We start from the raw sequence: 15,501 nt of genomic DNA, 5'->3' as shown, positions 1-15,501 counted from the left end.
AAGACATCCTGTGGGTTACATGACCGTGCTGTGCAAATGCTGGTGGTGAAGAAACAATAAGTGTTTGTTTGTTGAAAAAGTGTTACCCTATATAGATAATTCTTTTTAAAAAGTCCCTTATTGAATATTTGTCCAATGAAAGGAAAAGAAAAACTGCATGTGCAAGAAGCATCTTGGGTGACTCTGCCCAGCATTCAGGATGGAATCCTTTTTGTATCCTAAGGCAGTACAACTTTGAATTTTCTTGCTTAGAAAATGAATTTGTTAAAGGCTGTTTTCGACTTGTAGAAAATTCCACACATTAGCATTTCCATAATCTTTATTATATGATAATAAGTTTTTGTATAGCCATTTCCTCTGAATTCTTACAGGATCGGGGGCTTGAGAGAAACAAAAAGTCACAAGTCTGGGAAAGTGGCTGAAGATTCCTGAAGACCCCTCCCTGGCTTTATAGAAGGGTGAAGCCACTGCGCAGCTCAGCTGCAGGAAGGGGATTCTCTGTGCAGTTGCTGCAACGTTTCCAAACCATCAACATGCTGGGGTGAGTGTCTCAGAGGGGCAGAGGGGCAGCTGCTTTTCTTGTCTTTCTATCCTTTTCGGTTGTTGTTAGTCACCCATATTCCTATAAGTAACCCCTCATGGGTATTTCTGTTAGTAACCCAAGTAAAAATTCACAGGAGTTGGATTTTGTTCTACGTTTGGGCTTCTTTCTAAACTGTATAAGTTTCTGTAAGTGTGTGCATGCATACTCAAGAGTGTACATGTGTGTGTGTGCATGTGTGTGTGTACATGTATGCATGGTTGTATAAACATATGCATGTATGCTCGAGAGTGTGTATGCCTATGTGTGTGTGTATATGTGCATGTATGTGTGTGAGTGTCTGTGTGTGAGTGTGTGTTGTGTCTATCCATGAAAAGTCTGTCATACATCAAGAGGACTTCTGTCTTTGCGCCCAGGTCAACAGTGACATTTACGTGCACTTGTTCTCTCCCCCTGAGTCTGAGAAAGAATTCACCTTGCTGTCTTTTTCTAGGAGCAAAAAGTTCAGAGGAAAGGTTTAAACGCTTGAAGGAAAATAAGCTTTCTAAGGTGTACAGTCACAGATAATCAGTTTAACTGCAGCCCTTCTCAAAGTAATAGCAGCCCTTGTCTTTTGACATAAGACATATCACCGACTCACTGCCAATGAAATTAGATGTAAGTAATTTTATTTAAAAAAGAACCTTAATGTACAAGGATGCAGTCAACCGTATGCTTACATTTTGTTTGTCATAAGAAACAATTAAGACATTTACTAGCTAAAGAGCCATTTAACTTGATAAATATTTATTAAGCATCAGTTTCAACAAGTTCTAAGAAAAACAAAAATATATGAGTTGTATCTAGAGAAAGCCAGAGTTCTGCCTCATAAATTGGCTCTGTATAATAATTAATGCACAGGGGTGGCTGTACGCAATCTAAATAACACAATATACCTACAATACCCAAAAGCTTTGTGAGGGAGAAATTTTGAGAGAAATTGGATTATTATGCATAATGTGGAAATGTGTGTTTCATATGCAAATGGAAGGGGAGATCAAAAGTAACAATGACATTAGGGCTGTGGCAGGATTTTGTACCTGGAAGGGGCTCTCAATTGTGTCTGACAAACTTAAATCTTTGAGAAATAAAGGCAGGAAAATCCCATTTTAAAATGAAGCTTCAAAGTTATTGAAAACTTGAAAACCAGACTTTTGATGTGGAGTTCATTCTCAAATAAAGCTAAAAATACTCCTGAAGGAGCAGAAGTAATAACGGGGCTTAGATAATTCTTATGTGGAATTAGTGGGATGGGAAGAGAACTAACAGGAAAATCTCATCCCTCTCTGGAAAACACTTCCATAATGGAGAAGTTCTGCATCTGAAAGAGCCATCTCCTCAGGTCTCCAGCCATCTGTGTGGTGGGGAGAGAGTGCCAAGCCTGGCAGGCTGCAGGCAGTGACAGGTGTCTCAGCCACCTGGCCCCTCTGGGGATAACAGGACTCAGGGCTGCATTGGTGAGTTTGTTAAACACAAGACATTATCTGCAAATGGACCTGAGGATCTGAGGTGTTCTGGCTGACAGGCGGAGAGGTTTGAGGGGCCAGAGGCTGTTACAGGGCCAACTCTCTCCACCCATCAGCATCCCATTCAATACTAAGGGGCGACGCCAGCAATTTTCCATCTGCTAATGTGATTCTTTGAAGATCATGTTTAATAATGAGGTCTATTTAGACTTGGGGATTTATTACCAGACTTTTTATATCATGTGCTGAGTTTGATCGATGAGCACCTACACCCTTTAGGCACACACTGGAAACTCTTACGTTTAATATTCATGGGGCTAAAAGTGAGAGGTACAAGAAACAACCGTTGTTGCATGCTCTTGGACTTCCAGACCTTTGTGCTAGGATCCTTTCCCTGAAGCGATTCTGAGTCTGGAGAGGAGCAGGCTCTACCGAGCTGTGCTGACATCTGTTTCTTATCAAGGTGATGGGACTCAACATCTTCTAAGTTCTGTCAACTGTCATAGGCAGGGCTCCCGGATCATCTCTGGGATCAGTTGTGTGTCTGCCTGCTTTGTGGGAATGCTGCCTTGTGCCTACCCTGGGACCTGCCAACCACAAGCTCTCTGCCTGTTGTTATCAATCTGCCCCTCTAGCTTTTCACATTCAGTTCCTGGCTCCATCAACTTTCCCAAAAGTGTCTCCAGAAACACAAGTCCCACCAGAGACTTCTAACTCTCAGATCACCCTAGTCTGGAATCGTGACTTTCACATGTGAAATGGCACACTTTTTGTTGAGTTGGGAATCTTGTGAATCACTGCCTCCTCTTTCAATTCTCTCCAAGTCCTGGCTGAATTTATATGGTCTTTTTAGCAGCCAAAACGATACATTTGGTGACAAAAGGGTGAAGTTGAAGAAGGAAGTGCCCCCCCCATTTTCTGAAAAGTTAAAAACAATCTTTTCTTTACTTAATTGTACAAAGGTAAATTATAATTGAGTATATTTATAGGGTGCAAAAGGGATGTCACAACTAATTGCTATGTAGGAATGTGGAATAACTCAAGGCTACCAAGCACAAAAAAATCTCAAATACTTTATTTTGTGTGTGTGTGTGTGTGTGTGTGTGTGTGTGTGTGTGTGTGTGATTGAACCTTTAGTATTCACTCACAGTGGTATTAAAGTATATAATACATATTTTTCAATATCCCTCTCTGAACCATCTCAGTAATAATCTCCAGTCTAATTGAGATCCTGTGTTCCTCAGCCACCACTCATTAGCCAGTCCCCTCCATCTCCAGCCTCCACATCCCTTGCTTTCCCTGACACCCACTCATAGGTGGATGCATCATGCCTTTAGGAAGTCTAGAATACTTTACTGAGCAAAACGACCTCCAGCCTCAGGTATAAGATGATGCAATGTCTTCCATTTTACAAATTCCATGTGCTTGCTACACATGCTGCTGCATTCATTTCTGAATACTTAACACACTAATGAACAGTTCTGGGATAGATGTGTGTTACAGGTGTCTGTTGGACCTACTGATATTTTTTGTTCATCCACCAGTTGTGGCATTACTGCATCATGATAGCATACCCACAGAGGCCAGAAGAGGGCAATAGATCCCCTGAAACTACAGTTATAGTGAGTTGTACACTTCCATGTGGGTGTTGGGAATCGAACCTGGTTCTCTGCAAGAGTAGCTGGTGCTCTTATCCACAGGGCCATCTCCCTGTCGTGGGATATCTTCCGACTGCATTTGCAATAAGCTCGCCAATGTGGGAGGAGCAAAGAGTGGGAAGGAAAAGGAAGAGGAGGAGAGAAGGAGAGGAGAAGGAGATGGAAGAGGAGCTAGAAAAGAGGAGAGATGTAGGAGCCATGGAGAACCATGCACGGGTCCAGGACAGTCCTGGGTAACGATTTATATCTTAAAGTTAGATATTGGAAAACAACTCTAATTGTGTGTGCAAATTGTTAATTGAGCATTTCTAAATATATAAAGCCATTGGATAATAATTAAGCTTTAGAGTCTTATTTCTACCAGGTACCACATAGATAGCCGGATGGTCTGGGCTCAGCCAAGCATTGTGGAGACAGCATGGGAGATTGGCAGAGCCATCTCCCATGCTGGCATCTCTTGGGTGTCAGGGCAGGTGCTTCTGGCCCACCTGAGCCGAGCAACAGTGGAAACATGCCACTGCTTGTGGCTTGCCTAGTTGGGAACATGGCGGGCACCATAACAACAAGCCAGGTTGGGTGCTGCTGTTTTTAAATTTTAACTGCAACATGTCCCCAGCCTGATTACTTCATTTCTTCTTTTTTTAAATTTTTTTAATGTGTTAACTTCTAACTGCTTTTTATACTGGCTACCTTGAACTTCTGTCAACACTGCAAGCTTTCTCTTACCCATTTTAAATCAGGCTCTCTCCCTTCTATAGTTCATTGAGTTCCTCAATTATTTTGGCAATTAACCTTTGCTAGGTGACTGCTTTCTCCAACCTCTCCGACCTCTTCCTCAGTCTATTGGCTGCCATGTTGTCCAGATGTTTTTATTTTGATGCAATACCATTTACTTATTGTTTTGTTTTGCTTGCTTGAACACCTTCACGTCTTATATACAAGTCTTTAATCTATTTTAAGTTGATGTTTGCATATGCCGTGTGACAGGGTTCAATTTAATTCTTTGACACATGAATATCTAGCTTCTCAATATCATTTACCGAGAAAATAGCTCCTCTCTAAATGTGCACACTTGGTGCCTTTGCTGAAAGCCATGGCACATGTGTTCATTCTGGGTTGATATTTTCATTCATTCATGCATCTGCTTCTACAACAGCAGTATACTATCTTAGATGCTATTGCTTCTCTGAGGAACCAGATGGGCTACAGATAGGAGTTTATTGTGTTTCGCATGACTCTAAAGCTTATCTTAAGACCCCACAGAGAAGAGATGTCACTGTCATAGAAATGTTTATAAGCACTGAATGAACAAAGTGAGGCTTGGTATGAATAAAAGAACAATAACAAAAAGTGAAACGCTAGGGATGAGTAGATCATGGAGATTGAACTGAAAGATGCAGTGGGAAGTTCAGCGGGTAAGACGAGCTGAAGAAGCGAGCAGGGAGCTCTAAGACAGACATTCCCTGTCATTGGATTTGGGGAGCAAAAAGACACATACACACACAAAAAAGTAATAGTTCAAGAGATACATCCATCATATTCAATAATAATTAAGTAGGAGGAGAAAGTGAAAAGGGCCACACATTGTGGAACTAATGACTGAAAATTTTGCAATCTATGGAAAGATGCCAACCTCCAGATACAGGAAGTGCAAGGAGTCTTCAAACTGAGCCCACCCCTAAAGGGGAGTTCATGAAGACATGCAAACCAGACTACCAGAACTGAAAAAAAAAAGTGAGACCAAGAAAAAGTGAGAGATTGCTAAGTAGTTAGTACTGCTTCATTACTCTTTCTAGTCAGGGGATATAACTATAATCATAACAAAAAGCTTTCATGTTACAAGAGAACTAGAAGAGAATGTCTTAGCCCACAATTCATATGTATGTGTGTGTATTTACATGTGTGTATATATAATGTCCTCTATAAACAGAAGATAATAAATTAAAATAATTTCTTAGAAAAAAGTAAGAAAGGGATGTGCCTAATGTTGGGAGTAGCTCTGGGCCTGTTTTGATCCCAGGCTCTTTCACTCACCAACTATGTGGTCATATACAAGTTGCTTAATACTTTAAATGTCTGCTGCATTTGATGCTGTTGAGCCTCATAAAGCTCAGATGCTAACAGTGTATTTACGGGATGATGCTGTTGGGAAATGATGGACTCTTTAAGTGAACCTATTGGAAGGTCCTTGGGCCACTGTACAGGTGCATGCAGAAGGAAGGTGGTCCTCATGGGATTCTAGGATGGCTTATATAAGAGAGTTGGCTATAAAAGCTGACCTCTGTCCCTCTGCTTCCAGTCTCACATGTAAACACAGTCTACTGGATAGTTATTTACAGCGTGCCAACAGATAACACAGCCAAAACCCAAGCAGATGTAGTTCCATGCCCTTGAACCTTGAAAATGGAGTAAAAAAATTTTTCTGTTTATGAAGTTTATTGTATTTGTTATTTCATTATGGTGATGAAGGCTGATTTATACAATGTCAGTTTTCAGTCTTATGGAAACAAACATCATAGAGTATTACATATAAAAGATAGATGAGAAAGTCAATGAGCTGTTTAGACTTGGGTTTAAATCTATTAGAAACATCAATGACATGAAGAAAATTTTAGAGTTTTATCACAAGGACACATAGATTTACACTATTTGGTAACATTGCTGTGACATACTTAGGTAAGCCATATCTTTAACTCCACCAGTAGACTCAAGTTAATAAAACTTTTTTGAGGAAAACTTAACTTCTTTCAAAATTATAATCAGATTCTTTTAATTGGGTCTTTTTTGGGGTAACCATTTGACAATTTTTATGTTATTTTTATTGTTTTCTTTTACTAGTATACTGATAACGTTTTTTTTTTTCTCCAGAAACCATGAGTAAAGTAATTGGAAAGAAAGAATTCAGAGAAGAAGAAAGTGAACTTGAGAGCTGGCCTCAAATGGTGAACAAGAAAAGTACTGTGTCACATTTCTGTCAGAATTTGACAGATAATTTTCCCAATGTGAGCGAATGACTATTGTGACCCAAAGTTTCAACCAGGGTTGATTTTTACACTACATATGTCTATATATTAATTTAATGACTCAAAAATGTACCATTTTATATATCAATGAGCTCTGTTAATATAATGATACTTAAATTTGCTTTGGAGCGTTTTATTTCTCTTTCCTTGTTCAGGGGGTACACATATAATTTCTCTAAAGGTCTCAGGCATTTTGTTTGTAAATGGGGTAGTTCTCTTCACATTGTTGAGAGAGCTGCTGCCATAAGCCATCAGATAGCATGTCTTCAGTGGCTTTTAATAGCATCATAACACTAAGTGAGAAATTTTATCTTTGATTTAGTCATCTTTTTCAAGTAGAGAATCACATTCAGCACTCATGACTGATACTATATAATTAAAAATAAATAAGCAAATCTCAATGGCCAGGGAGCCCACAGTCCTTTAGTTGTAGTATAGAGTAGCTCTGAGTGTCAGCACAGAATCCTGCTTTCTCTCTCTGCATGTGTTCACACATAGTGTCTCCATAGTGCTGAGAGAAAACTGGTCTGATAGCACATGTTCAGTGGGAGAACATCGGGTACTAATCTGAGGACAGAGATGAAACTGTGTTCCTTCTGTGGTTTTGATTTTAGAGGTTAGCTTTGTAATGCTACACTGTTTTTTAAAAATAAATATTTTGAAGTAGTCTCTTACGATGACATCAAAGAAGTCACTTGTGGGTCAACTATATCTCACACATTTAAAAATAACTCTGCATCTTGTGGGACAGATGCAACAGATTTTGTTGTTTGTTGTTGTTTTTAAAACATAGTAGTAGGCAATTGACACATTTCCAGGATACACTCTCAGCTCCGGGATGGGAAGCATACATCCTGACATCCTGCAGAGAATTCATGACTGGAAGCCTACATTCACTGGCAAGAAGAACAAGAAGTGAACTGCATGCTTGTTCTTTCTAATTGATGTGTGCACACCTCATTACTTATACATGGGAACTTGTTCTATGATACTGCCCTACAATTTTCACTAGAAAAATTAAGTACTCCAAGATTCCTTTCTAAAATCCAAGGTGAAGACTGGACTATTTGGTATTTATGGTATTTATTGAGGAACACATGGTCAGACTCACCCTTAGAATAGATGATCTTGCACATTTAAATTGACTCCCAGAACCAGATATAAAAGAAAGGACTAGAGAACTGGATTTGCTGAATACCAGAAACTAATTTGTAATCCCTGAGAATGTGGGAGTAAAGGAGTGACCAAGGTTGAGATGGAATTATAATAATACTGTAGCAGAAATAACTTAAATGTGACCTTCTCTCTGTGCCTTTCTAGTGGCAACCTCCCTGCCTTCACTGGCATCTACAGTGTACAGTAGAAGCTTAGTTACATGTTGTTATCTGCTGTGATGATAAAAAGGGGAAACACATTTTAGTTTCTGCTAAAGAAAAGTTAAAGGACGTGCCCTGAAGAACCAAGAGACGAGCACGATTTGATGGATGCAGAAAGCTGGAAATAAAGATACGTGTGAGACTATTTCCCATCATCTGTCACACTTTCTGACATTTCCCAAGGGCTCAGAGTACATTTTCAGTCACATTATGGTATTGCATTAAGGAACAAAGAAATATAGGTAGCATTGAGGTTATTTAAAATCCTTTTCTTATTCAATTAAATATCATCCACTAAATCCAGAACCATATGTTTTCTGTGTTGTAAATGTGTGTTTGTGAAGCAGAGGCTAACTATAAATTGTCTGGGTGCCTTTTCTTCATGCTGTTGGCTGTAAATTTTTTGCTTTAACACAGATGAGATCATTAGAAGAAATAGACTCGAACACTTTGGTACAGGTGCAAGTTTTACCCCCACCTGGGGATCTCCAGTACTGAGGAAAGTATTTCATAATGTTTTCCAAATCTCAAGGCCAGGAGGGTATCCCAGGGAATATTTATGCATTGATTTTTGTTAATTTTGAAGACAAATTTACTTCACAACAATTAATTTTACTTTCTCGACATAGTAACAGAGATACATACATAACAGAAAAATCAATATATGTAATCTCACATTATTATCAATATATCATTAATATAGACCTCTGGGATATGTTTAATATAATTAAACATTTTGGGACTTTAGACTTATGAAAAATGTGAGAGTTATCTTTTTTTCAGGCAATCTTAATGGCTTTCACGGACACCTGTGTATCTTTGTCTGCTAGTGGAGAATTTGTCATTAGGTCCTTAATGTTTATTAAATGCTCAGTAATAGTAAGTTTTGTTTGAACTGGACTGAATATGTACAATATTGCAATTTTTCTACCCTTTAAAGTGAGTTAGCTAAAACTAAAACCTGCTAAAAACTGAAGAATAAGGAATTGCTTTAAATTTACAGTGACCATGTGAAAGAGTAAGAGGGAGTTTCTGGATTTATGTCTATGTTCACAGCATTACTAACATATTTATTATTATTCTGAAAGAAAATTCAGCTCCTCTGTGACGCTCATCGAGCATAATACAGTACAAGCTTGGATTTATGGTTAAGTGTAGAGCCATTTTAAAGTCTGGAAATAACTTCTGGATCATTCCACGTGTTCATGGCAGTTTTCATGTTTTCAGCGAGACTGTAATGAAGACATCACTCTTCTTATTCTTCCGTAACAGAGGTTGAAGAAAAATGCATGTGGTATGTTCAGAGGAGTTGTTTACTAATCATCAGTGTGCCACTGAAAACCTTGTCTACTGACACAGGCTCTAGTGAGGGACCCGAAGCTAGAAAAATAAATAAATAAACAAAAGCCTGCAGCAGTCTATGAAAGTTTGAGTTCTTAGAAAGATGGGTTACATGAGTTTTCAAAGCTTTTCCTTTATCTACAACTACTCCTTTCTCTTAATATCAGTTCATTTTTTAAAAAGTCAGTTCATGTTACAATATGTAATACTATGATATACAGTATAAAATGGCATTGCAGATCTTAGTAGAAGTAATTATAAAAATTAGTAATATGAAAGCTACTACAGTTGGGGTGTGTGTGTGTGTGCGCGCACACACACATGCTGGGAGCAAGTGTTTTACCACCAAACTATTTGTGCAGCCTTCACTATAGAGCAGGAAGATTTATTTATTTATTTATTTATTTATTTATTTATTTATTTGTTTGTTTTATTCTGAGATAGATATCACTATGTACCTCAAAGTCATCTTGAATTTGCTGTAGAACCATGCCAGTCTCAAAACTGATTTCCTCCTGTTCTTGCCTCACAAATTCTTGCATTGTAGACACACAACTAAATTTCAGTGTTTGAATTTTTGATAGACACTTATGATGGCTACAATTTGATTCCTGCTTTCTCAACTTTAAAGAGAAACCAGCAAACATAGTAAAAACATAAACATAAACCACATTGATCTGCCTCGGGAAACCAGATGTAAGTGCTAATATGGGCCAATATTATTTAATTCTACGACCATTTAGAGCATCCAGTGACATAAGCTGTACCATTTCACACACATTGGAAATGGTGTTCTTGACAAAGGACTTTAAGGTTGCCAATCAGGAGTGGATATTATATTGTACCAAATCATAGCTTCTGCATCTAAAGGAAAATCAATCCCTTTGTTCATTTTTCTCATTATAGTAGGGATTATATCCACTTCCTCTGCAACTTAACTGCACACGATCCCAAAGATCACTATTATTTGAAGGATTGATAACAAAAGAAAATAAAGGCAGAGCAGATGACTGACAGTCATTTCATGTCTCTAATACCAATGCAGAGGAGCTATTTTATATAAAACAGAGCCAAAAGGCTCACAACAATCTAATAGACTCAAGTAAGACTTGATTTCTCATTTCATGTGTCATAGCTAGCAACAGAACAGATTAAACTACAAATCATTAAACTGCTTCATCTATGGAAACATGGGAGGAACAGCCCCTTGAGTCCCTTGACTGTCCTGACTCCACCTGGATTTCACCTCACATTTGGGACCCTGCTTTTCAGAAGACCAACTCTGCTATGACCTTACCACTCCAGGCTATGGGAACTCCAGATGCTCGGGGAAACAGTTCATGACACTAGTAGTCTAAGAAATCTGATCTTTTAATTTGAAAGAGTAATTCAAATCCAACTTTGAAAGGGTAGTAAATTAAATGACATTTTAAAATATATTAAATAATAAGGCAAGAGACAAGATGAAAACAAGAGCATTAGAAAAATCATTGTTAATTTTAAGGATAAAGTTTAGAAGGTGTAAATATGAAGTGAAAACCAAAATATAAGAGGAAAACTAGAAAATGGAAGATTGACATAAGAATTAAGAAGACAGTAAATGATAGCCAAAAAAACCCATCTATGTTTAGGAATATAATATTTTATTTTTAAATTTTGATAAAGTTATGATAGTTTGTATATGCTTGGCCCAGGGAGTGGCACTATTAGAAGGTGTGGCCTTGTTGAAGTAGATGTGTGATTGTGGGGTAGGCTTTAAGACTCTCCTTCTAGCTGCCTGGAGGTGAGTCTCTTCATAGAAGCCTTCAGAGGAACATGTAGAACTCTCAGCTCCTCCTGCACCATGCCTGCCTGGACATTCCCATGTTCTTGCCTTGATGATAATGGACTGAACCTCTGAACCTGTAAGCCAACCTCAATTGCTGTCCTTATAATTGTTACCTTGGTCATAGTGTCTGTTCACAGCAGTAAAACCCTAACTAAGACAGTTGTGTTATACAGAAACTAGGGAGTAACCATGGCTATGTCTCCAACCATGGTTCCATTCTTACAACCGTACAAATTTCATTTTTACTTTTTGAATTTTAAGCAAGAGTAGAGTTATCAAAGAAAAACTAATATTGCTAAACGTGTAAATTGAATTCCAGGAGGAGAAGCAGGATGTGGAATAAATAATATTTCATAGCATCTAAATGAATTTGTCTTGAAAATTGAAATACAGTGTCAGTTTTCATTGGCAGCAGTATATTAAGTAGCTCATATTGCATTGTAAATTATTCCTAAACATGCAGTTTTTAAAAACAACCATCTTTTATTCCTCCTTATAGCAGCAGTTTGATGAAAGCTTAGACTGATTCTGGGCTTTGTTTTTATCACTCTCTGACACCTGTAAGGTGTTGACTGGGACTGGCCAGGCTAAAGGTAGGATGGATTTGAAGAAGCCACTTAGAAAAAAATGGATTCAGGCCACCCACAGGGCTGATTAAGTGCGGTGCTGGCCTTGTAGGAAGAGCTCAGATTTTTCTCAGTTGAAGATCCTTGATTATTCCACCAGATAAGCCAACTCAAGAAAGCAAGGTAGAAAACTGTTATTGTACTTTCTAGTTATCCAGCTTAGTTCCAACACTTTGTGGAAATGACTTACTCAGAGTTACAAATACCACCAGACAAAGTGCAATGGGTACGTGCTGACCTGGCGACCACAAGTTACTGTCAAGACAGAGATACTTAGATGTTTCTTTTCATTTTTTTATTCGATATTTTATTTACTTACATTTCAGATGTTATCCCCTTTCCCCATTACCCTCCCTTTGAATCCCCTATCCCATTCCTCCTCCTCCTTTTTTGATTTTATACCATTTAGATTACATGCAAGTATTAAGGTCAGTTCTAGGTTGAGGAACTAGCAATACAATAAAGGCAAATAGTCAAGAAACAAGCAAGACAATAAACACCAATAGTCAAAGAACACGCAGGACAATAAACAGAGTCCTGTGATTACTCCTGTGATACTTAAATTTTAAAGCATAAATTTCTGCATCTTAGAGGAATCTTTGCAGGTTTTTTTCTTTTCTTTTTATAACTTGAACTTACTTACTCTAATTTCTATGGACTTCCATCAGATAAGCTAGACTCCTTGCCATCTCTTAATTAAGGCATTGTTATTTCTAATTTTAGTTGTATGGTGTTACATTTCCCTCTTTTTCTTTAATAATGCCCCTCTATAATGCAGGTGGTTTTCCCTCCATCAAAGCTCAGTTGTACTTGCTGTAATCCTTCCCCAGCACTCCCCAGCATCTTGTCCAGACAGTTCCTAGAGCCTACAATGAGACACTTAGTTGTTTTCACTCAACATACTTACTGAACGTCCACTATGTCTTGAAACTGTGCTACATAATGATATAAATGTTGGTGCTCTATAATGATATAAATGTTAGTTACCAACGAAAAAGATTTATGTTTGCATCTTAAAACTGTGATGCTCATAGTTTGTGCACTTGGCAGGTATATTGCCCAAGATTTTTTTAATGTCTTTGAGTGTACATCTTGTGTGTATAACTTATTTTTTTACAGGTTAATCCATTTTTACATGTCAATATTCAACTTTTAAGTCACAGAAAAATCTACTTCTTGGCTAAACTTTTAAGTTTAGTTTACTTGTGCTATTTTTCTCTTTACTAATATAGGAAATTTAGCACCACTTTTAAGATACCTGTAGTCTTATTTACATGGTTTGTTAAATTCTGGGTTGGAGAGATAACACAATGATTAAAAGCACATCTTGATCTTGTTAGGACCCGACTTCCATTCTCAACACCTACACCGATTGGCTTACAACCACCTATAATCCCAGCTCCATATTTGATTCCCTCTTCTGGACTCAGTGGCACCTACACTCATAAGAAATGCACATATGTATAGTTAAAAACATAAAGACAAATATTTTTAAAAAGAATTTAAAAGTTTATTATAAATTTAAAATAATAGCTACCTTACCTCCTTGTCTGGATTTTAGGGGTTTGTAGAGATTGCATGTATAATTTTTTTTTTTTTTAATTCCCAGTGGATACTCAAGTGCTGTACTATTGTTATTAAATTCCAGTTCATATGCTTTGGTACTAAAGAACTCCACTGGGAGACAAGGCACACTGCTTTGCTTGGGAGCACTTTTCATAAATGTTTCATCACTTTGCAAATATTTTAAAAGTGCTTCTACTTTGCTGTAGATGGATTTCTGGGGAAAATTAAAATTTAAAAGGAACTAAAGATTTCTGAGATAGTTGAAAACGTTCCTGGTAATGATTTCCTGTCTTCGGCACCAAGAAACACAGCAAACAAACCTGAACTTAAGAAGATATGGCCTAGCATCACCAACAGTACTCCTGGGCAAATCTTGAGTGGTCCACCTCAGTCTACATCATCGATCTTCACTTTGTTGAGATGGCAGACATAAGCCTCTATCGTCATCACCAGATTCATCAGCTAATTAAGGACAATGAATGCCTCTGCTGAAATAATTGGAAGCATTTACATCTTGCAGATCTTTACTTCCCTGAAGGGGAGGAGCCTAAGGAAGGGGGTTGTTACATGGTCAGTTTCAAAAGTCAAATAAGCAAAGTTTAATGAAAAGCTAAAACTCAAGAGACTAAATGTGGATTGAGACAAAATCAATGGCATGATTCAAGCTTACAAATGCACAATATCTCTGTACTAATAGGTATTATTCTTCTAGTGATGTGGTGAAATAGAAAATCCACAAATTGTGTAGGACTGAACATCATGAAGCCTTATTTGACAAAAGAACCCATTCTCATAACAAACATTTAGGAAAGCTACAGATGGTTTTCCTCTGGGGCTGTCTTCTCTAACGTTTCCTAAGATTTTATGATTAAACGTGTTCAACCTCAGATCAGTGCTAATCACACTTTAGACCTTGAAGACTCTTATCTACCAAATAAGGCTGCTTACATTCATCTTAATAAATTGAAATTTAATTGTTAAATTTCTAAGCTCAGAATCTACATTCTATTCTGAGCTCAGGTTGTCCCACCTGCCTGAAGCCTTGTTGATTAATTTCATTTGTAGTTCTTAGCATTCCTATAATCGAATGCTTTACAAATGAACACTCACTCTTTTCCACTCACCAACTAAGCACCAACTAAGTAGTGGGACTGCGTTAGCTACATTTTTTCAGGACTTTCTTGATGTCTTCAAAATGGTTTGTTTTTAATTATACAATGCAAGATACCAAAGTGACAAAAGTGAATGCACATAGAACAGGTAAAATCTTAGCTCCCAGCTGGGCTAACAAGGGCTGGGAGCTCTTTGGGAATGTGCTTTTATGAATGATCTACCACCCACCTTTATACAAGTGAGCTCTGCCTGACATTGTACCAATTCTCACTTTTGCCTTACAGACTCTATACTCATGCAAATGTAATAGGATTTAGATTTGATGGTTTTAATTTCATGCAATTGGTTTGTATATGTATTTTTGTGCTTTGGTCAGTATAAGGTTTTTCATCTTATTAATGATGGCTAAAGTATGTTTGTTATTATTTCTGCATGCAGTTCAGTGAAGAGATGAACAGTTTCTTTTTACTTTGTCTATGTTGCTATGATAAACTATGATGAACAGAAACAACCTAAGGAAAAGGGGTTTATTTGGTGTATTGCTCCAGAGTCTGAGTCTATAATGTCTGAGAAGGCATGGCATCAGGTGGCCATGGCATGGCATCATTGAAGCTGGTCAATCACATTTCATCTGTACTACAAACCTTCAAAACCTGATTCTAGTGATGTAATTCCTCTATCAAAACTCCAACTTCTACAAGTTCCATAACTTCCCTCAAACAGTGCCACCTACTGGTGACCGACTGTCCACATATATGGCCCTATGGAGGAAGACATTTCTTCCTCAAATGGCCACCTCAAATAGTGAACTTCATTCGACACTGTGACAACTGCCCATCTCTGCTCCTAACACGGAATAGCCATGGAAGAACCTGAGCAGGGACAGGGGTCAGAAATGGAAACTGTAAAGACTCTAAGTTGGGG

At 37.9% G+C, this 15,501-nt stretch overlaps 1 protein-coding gene and 1 long non-coding RNA gene across 5 annotated transcripts in view; one reads left to right on the top strand and one right to left on the bottom strand.

Annotated features, from left to right (window-relative positions):
• Positions 1–9,031, top strand: part of LOC143442138 (uncharacterized) — a 42,771-nt gene extending 33,740 nt beyond the window's left edge. For both annotated transcript variants that reach the window (XR_013110142.1, XR_013110143.1), the window contains exons 2-3: positions 372–541; positions 6,573–9,031. This is a non-coding gene — a long non-coding RNA (uncharacterized LOC143442138). The remainder of the gene's footprint in view (positions 1–371; positions 542–6,572) is intronic.
• Emcn (endomucin) overlaps positions 1–15,501 on the bottom strand; it is an 84,269-nt gene that overhangs the window by 55,363 nt on the left and 13,405 nt on the right. The gene's annotated exons all lie outside the window — the stretch shown is intronic.

The sequence above is a fragment of the Arvicanthis niloticus genome, chromosome 4 (genome assembly GCF_011762505.2).
Source record: "Arvicanthis niloticus isolate mArvNil1 chromosome 4, mArvNil1.pat.X, whole genome shotgun sequence".
Taxonomy (NCBI): domain Eukaryota; kingdom Metazoa; phylum Chordata; class Mammalia; order Rodentia; family Muridae; genus Arvicanthis; species Arvicanthis niloticus.
Note: the sequence above shows the minus strand (reverse complement) of the source record. Positions and strands in the feature narration are given on the sequence as shown.